Genomic DNA, 6,000 nt, shown 5'->3' with positions numbered 1-6,000 from the left:
CTCCCCCCTCTCCTTCTCCCGCCCCTCCCCCTCCCCCCTCTCCCGCCCCTCTCCCCTCCCCTCCTTCTCCCGCCCCTCCCCCGCCCCTCCCTCTCCCGCCCCTCCCCGTCCCTCTCCCTCTCCCGCCCCTCCCCGTCCCTCTCCCGCCCCTCCCCCTCCCCCCTTTCCCCTCCCCCCTCCGTTCAGGTCCCACATGGTCATCTTTAGGCCTCTTCGCCCCCTAGTGGCCGCCGCGCGTGTCTGCACGCGCCCCGCGCCGGGGAGCAAGCCCCCTGTCCCCCGGGCCAGAGGCGTGTCCCGTCAGTGGACAAGCCAAGGGCTGCGCACAGAGGGGACCCTAAGGACTGAAAGGCGTGGGTTTTGCCGTCAAGAACGTTGTAATAGGATTAGAAGATCCCGTAGGTCGGTTTGAATGCTGTGGGCCGCAAACTCAGGATTTAATGTGGGGGCTCCCTGTTTGCTCGGAATTGTAGGTCACCTGCGGGATGAAGAGAGGGGTTGACTCGTGCCGGCGAGGCCGAGAGTCGCCGGCTCTCCACTGCCATCTGGAGGAACCGGGAAGCCTGCCGAGCTTCCTTTCCCTCCTGTGGTTCTAACTCCTGTGGTTCCTCTGTCTTTGTTCTAACATAATCTCACACTTTTTTGTTTGTTTTGCTGTGGCCCTCAGTAAGAAGTACATTTTATATTGTATCTCAGTCCACACAACCTAATTTACACTCTATATACTCGTGATGTGATGTGGGGACAGGACATGTGGGCCGGAAGAGCGGCACTTCGGCCTGTAAGGAGTGACGACTGATTAAATAGCTTCTCAAGTATTCTTTCTTGGCCTTCGGCTCCGGCCCCCACCAAACCTACCAACATTCCAAAAAACGACATCACTACTGCCCAGTAGACCATCAGTCTCGAGACCCTTCAGATGTCTATCAGTTGGGCCATATGCTCTGGAGGCCATTGCAAATTTATCTTGGGGAGTGTTTACAGCCATCAGGGAGAGTGACACCAAGGGGAGTAAGGCTATGGTGACAAAGCACTGAAGGAGGTCCTTGAGATCGCTGTAGGAGTGTTACAATCTGCCAGCCTCGGGATTCTGCCTGGAGACTGTGAGCCTCAGCCAAGTCCTGCCTTTGTTTCTTTTTCTCCCATCACTCTTATAATTCCATTCTGTTCTATTTGCTTACAAAACATCTTGGTCACTCAATATACTCAATATATTGATTTCACAACCCATTAATGGCCCAGGACCTGCAGGTTGAAAGACTGTTCTGTGATCCTTATCTTATGGCATAAACATGATGGCCCAAGTCCTGCACCGTTCTGCTTTTCGAAGACAGAATTTTGAGACTCAAGAATTTTTCTTCAAATTATAGTTTTTGGCATGGGTTTCTAAACATAATTTTGAAAGCTAAAAATGCACTTATTTTTCTTCATATTAATGTCGTAAGAACCTTTTCATTCAGGCATGAGGCAAAGTGGAGAGTTTCCTGATGCAAAAGGATATAAAACGTGGGTTAACATTTCTTAATATTGTCTTGCCTACCCCTCCCCATTTGCATATATATTATACATAATATATTATGTAATATATTACACATAATATATTAATATATACCTATATATTAGGTATTATATTATGTATTATATATAAGTAATATATAATATACCTATATATGTATTATATTAATATGTAATATTAATATACCTATATGTAATATATTATATATATATGACTACAAACCACACATTTATGAAAGTCATTGTAGGGATAAAGAAGCTGGGTCAGTCTTGTGTTTCTTGCTAAACATGGTAGATCTCCAAAATTCCATTTCGGTTGTCTCTTAGAAGGGCCTTTCTTGACTTAATTTGGCTGACACCATCTCCTCTGGAAAGTCACATCTCTGAGCTCTTTTATTTACTATGGTAACCACACATGTGTGAAGGAAGAGATATAAATACCAAAGGCAATGAAGGGTGTGGTAGGTGTGGGAGAATAGGGTTGAGGTCCAGAAGACCTAAGTCCTAGTACCCCAGCTGCCAAGAACTGATTTTATACTCTGGGGCGTCAGATTGCTTTACTGGCTTAAACAATAGAGAAGATTTTTCTCATTTAACAAGAAGTTCTGAGTTAGGATGGAGGGAGGGATCACCCCACAGCCAACCCCCTCCCCCACCCCAGCGGTCTTTTCTGTCCTAGAGAGGCAGGAAAACTAAAGATCGCATTTCTCAGGTTCTCATGCAGCTGTGATCTGGGAGAGATTTCGTTTTGGCAAATCAGATGCACTCCTGTGGGATTTGGGGGATAGAAATGGGCAGGGGCTGCCATTTCTTCATTTTCAAATGTCCTTTCATTTTCCCGTGTAGTGTGAGCCGAGTCCCCAGTGACCCATCGCCGAGTTCTAGGGACTGAGAGGCCCACAGGCATCTGTTTGGCTCTCGAAGGTGCAGTGGGAGCTACAGGGTGGTAGAGCTGCCCGCGAGCAGGGCCTCCAGATGCTCGCGGGATCCTTGGCTGCGGCAATGGCAGGGTAGTCCTGGTCCTAGAAGGGCCATCAGCTCCCTTGGGGGCTCCGTTCTGCAGCGTAGCTTGGGGGAGTCTGTTCTGATCTTCACTATAGACAGTACCTTGTAAGTCCCTTCCTGCTTAGACAAGCTAAAGGGCATTCTATTCTCTACAACTGAACCCTGACCAACTTAGGGAACAATTTCTGGGTGTTTCATCAAGGACCCAGGTTCTTGCCATCTTTATACTCTGCAGGCTTAGAAAGTCAGCTTAGCACCCCTCATGGTCCCCAGATGGCTGCAGTGGTCCTAGGATCACATCCCAACATAGCAACATAGCAACCTCCAACAGAGGAAGTCTCTCTTTCTGACTTACTTACTTACTTATTTATTTGACGCAGAGAGAGAGCACGAGCAGGGGGAGTGGCCCGAGAGGGAGAAGCAGGCTCCCTGATTGTCGACCTCGGAGAGTCGGGGACCTGGGGCGGCGAAGGAACTGAGAAAAAGAGACGACAGTATAGCGAGGCACAGGGGACCCCGAGCAAACAGCCCGAGGTCCCGAGCTTTATTTTCCATAATCTAATATACCTTCTACAATGATATGGATCTGTAATATTTACAGCAGGGGCTTAGTAAGGCACATTCTTCCACGTACACAGGGTTAGTTAAGTGAAGCAGTGGGAGTGGAGAAGGAATAAAGAAATCTGTAACTGGCTGTGATTAATTAATTGTAAACACCATTGTACTTGGACCTTGAGGCAGGATAAGGGAACAAAGAAGGGAATGCACAGTGTGCTGTCTACAGCTGGCTTCCTGTCTACAAAACATCTGCTGCTGTGTACCTTAGAACAGACCACCACATCCCAAGGGCATTTCACTCTGATCCTTTAGGTTTATTTTTAACCCTGCAATCTCGAGTTTTCTCAGAGATCTCGGAGTCTGAGCGAACATGCGCCAGTGGCCGTTGTGGCGTTCAGTTGCCCACACCCGACGAGCAGGGAGCCCAACCTGGGACTCGGTCCCAGGACCCTGGGAACATGACTTGAGCCCAAGGCAGACGCTTCACCAACTGAAGCACCCAGGCACCCCTCATTTATATATTTACTAAAAGATTTTTTTTTGTAGATTTAATACTGTGATCATGGCTGGAGGGCTGTCAGTCAAGTCGCGTGCTGTTGGACTCACCCCTCCCCTTCTCTTGCTCCTCTGTGTCACAGCAATGACATCTCTGGGGCTCCCTCGCCCTCTGGCTTCTGGGTAGGTTCCAGTGGGACGACTGAAAAAAGATTGATCAGCAGGAGGAAGGCCGAAGCCAAGATCCTTCTCCTCCCTCTCTCGCCCCTGCAGCAGTTCCTGCCCTAGCTACTGCGGACCCCCTCCGCCTCCCGGCTCTGGCTGCCCTTCCCCAGGGGCATCGGCGCTCACTGTCAGCCCCAGCCCTGGGCCCTAACGCCCCCTCTTCCCACGGTCCCCCCATCTTTAGGAGCAATAACAGCGTCTTTCTGCGGCTAATCGGAGCTACCCTCCTGTGAGTCCTCATCCTGGCAGCCAGTTCCTCACCCTCCTCCCTCTGGCAAGGCCTTTCAAATGCAGCTCAGGTCATCTGCTCCTTGTTGGCGGGCCAGGCCACCCTCCTGTGTGAAATCCTATCTCAGAGGACAGACTCCCTAAGGACTCCTAACGTTAAACCTGAATTTTCTCTCCTGTAAAGTGAAGCCGCTAACATGGTTAAAGTCCATTGACCAGGGACCTCCAGGATGCACCCGTAGCCAAACCGAGTTAGGTTTATCTAACTTGCTGTTGCATGGGGGAGAGTGCCGGCTCCAGGAATCTCGGGTCCTCTAGCTAAGAGGGGGTTGGGAGAAGCTATGCCTCCAGGGCTGGTGGGGGGAAATCAGACACTAGTCCTGGATGGGGTGTGGTCGGGCGCAGGCAGTTCAGTGCTGGGGGCCTCGGGGAGGAAGGAGGACTGAAGGGGGCTGGCCATGTCATTGGTCAGAGGGCACAGTCACTCTGCTAAGCTGGAAAGGGGGGGTGATTGGAGAGTGTCCTTATCTCTTTCTTGTTTCAGACATAGTTATGGAGTGATCGTCTCCAACTTGTTCTATTACAGGGAACAGAGTGGCCTCGGCTGATTACTGTCGGTACATTGTTTATGTTTAGTCGTGTTAGCATTTAGCTTCCAGCTGCTCGGGCAATTCTTTCACGTCTTCAACACCAACCTCACACACCTGTTGTGAGGATTGACTATAATTCTATAGAGCAGCATAAGAAAATTCAGAGAAATGTTGTTGGCCCATAGTGAGTGCTCAATAAATATTAGCTGCTTCTTGTTATTACTGCTGAGAAAATGTTCCGTGAGACCTCCGTGGTGTCCTGGAGAAGCTCACAGGGAGCCAGCCGAGCACCTCCCTCCCCAGCTCAGCATTCAATGACTTCAGTGCCTTCCCATCTGTCGCTTGCATCAGCTACGGCAGGAGAATTTATATCATGGAAGCTGGCAAATATTGCAGACCAGGATGATGTTTTTCCCCTAGAGAGCCAACTATTAAACATCTCCCAGCATGCACAGCCTGGGAATGACCAGGAACCCAAGTAGCCCCGTGAACAATGAAGGGCACTTAAAAGTATTTGCCTTTATCAGAGTGAGCAGAAAGTGGAAAGTCAGTTTAAAATAAGATCACACCTAAAAAGTCTCCACATTGATATGTGATTTTTAGGGTAGTATTACATTTGCTGAAGAGTAGTAATCCATTTACATATTTTTGCTCGGCTTGGATTTTTAGGGTGAGGAAGTGACGTGCAGGAGGAAGCCTAAATTAGCTTACAGAACAATTATGCATTATTAATGAATTGATAATGCTTAGAATGTTGGAGAAACCCGTGTATTTTTTGCCATAGACGTAGCTGTATGTGTGTGCTGCTGATTCCTGTTACCTTCTCACTTGGTAGACAGATTGTGAGGATGTTTTACTTACTAGAGCTGGAGTTTGAGCACTGAAATATGGGAGGTTAATAAGAAAGGAAAAAGAAAACATTGTTTTATTAGTGATGTGTTCGGTTGCTGTAACCCAGAAACCCACAAATCTCAGTTTTTCAACTCAATAAATATTTTTCTCTCAGGCAACCTCTAATGCAGATCTGGTTGGTCTTTGCACGGTTGCTAAGGGACCATCGTGTGACTGAAGTCTGGGGCCATGGAGTCCTCTGCTGATCCTTGGCATTTGACAGAAAGAGAGACAGAGAGAAGAGCTTTCATGGGAGGTTCTCCTGGGTCAAGCCTCAAAGTTACTACCTGGCTGGTTACAATTCTTCCATAGTCCCTTGTTTAGATCCCAGCCACATGGCCATCCCTCGTTTGCAAAGGAGGCTAGGAAATGTCTTTTAGATTGAACTTTTGTGTTCCCCCAAATTCCTAGGTTGAAACCTAATGCCTGGTGTGATTGTATTTGGAGGTAGGGACTTCAGGAGGTGATTAGGTTGAGGCCTCATGAATGGAAT

The sequence above is a fragment of the Halichoerus grypus genome, chromosome 9, assembly GCF_964656455.1.
Source record: "Halichoerus grypus chromosome 9, mHalGry1.hap1.1, whole genome shotgun sequence".
NCBI classification, from domain to species: domain Eukaryota; kingdom Metazoa; phylum Chordata; class Mammalia; order Carnivora; family Phocidae; genus Halichoerus; species Halichoerus grypus.
The sequence above is the reverse complement of the archived record's forward strand: the minus strand, read 5'-3'. Positions refer to the sequence as shown.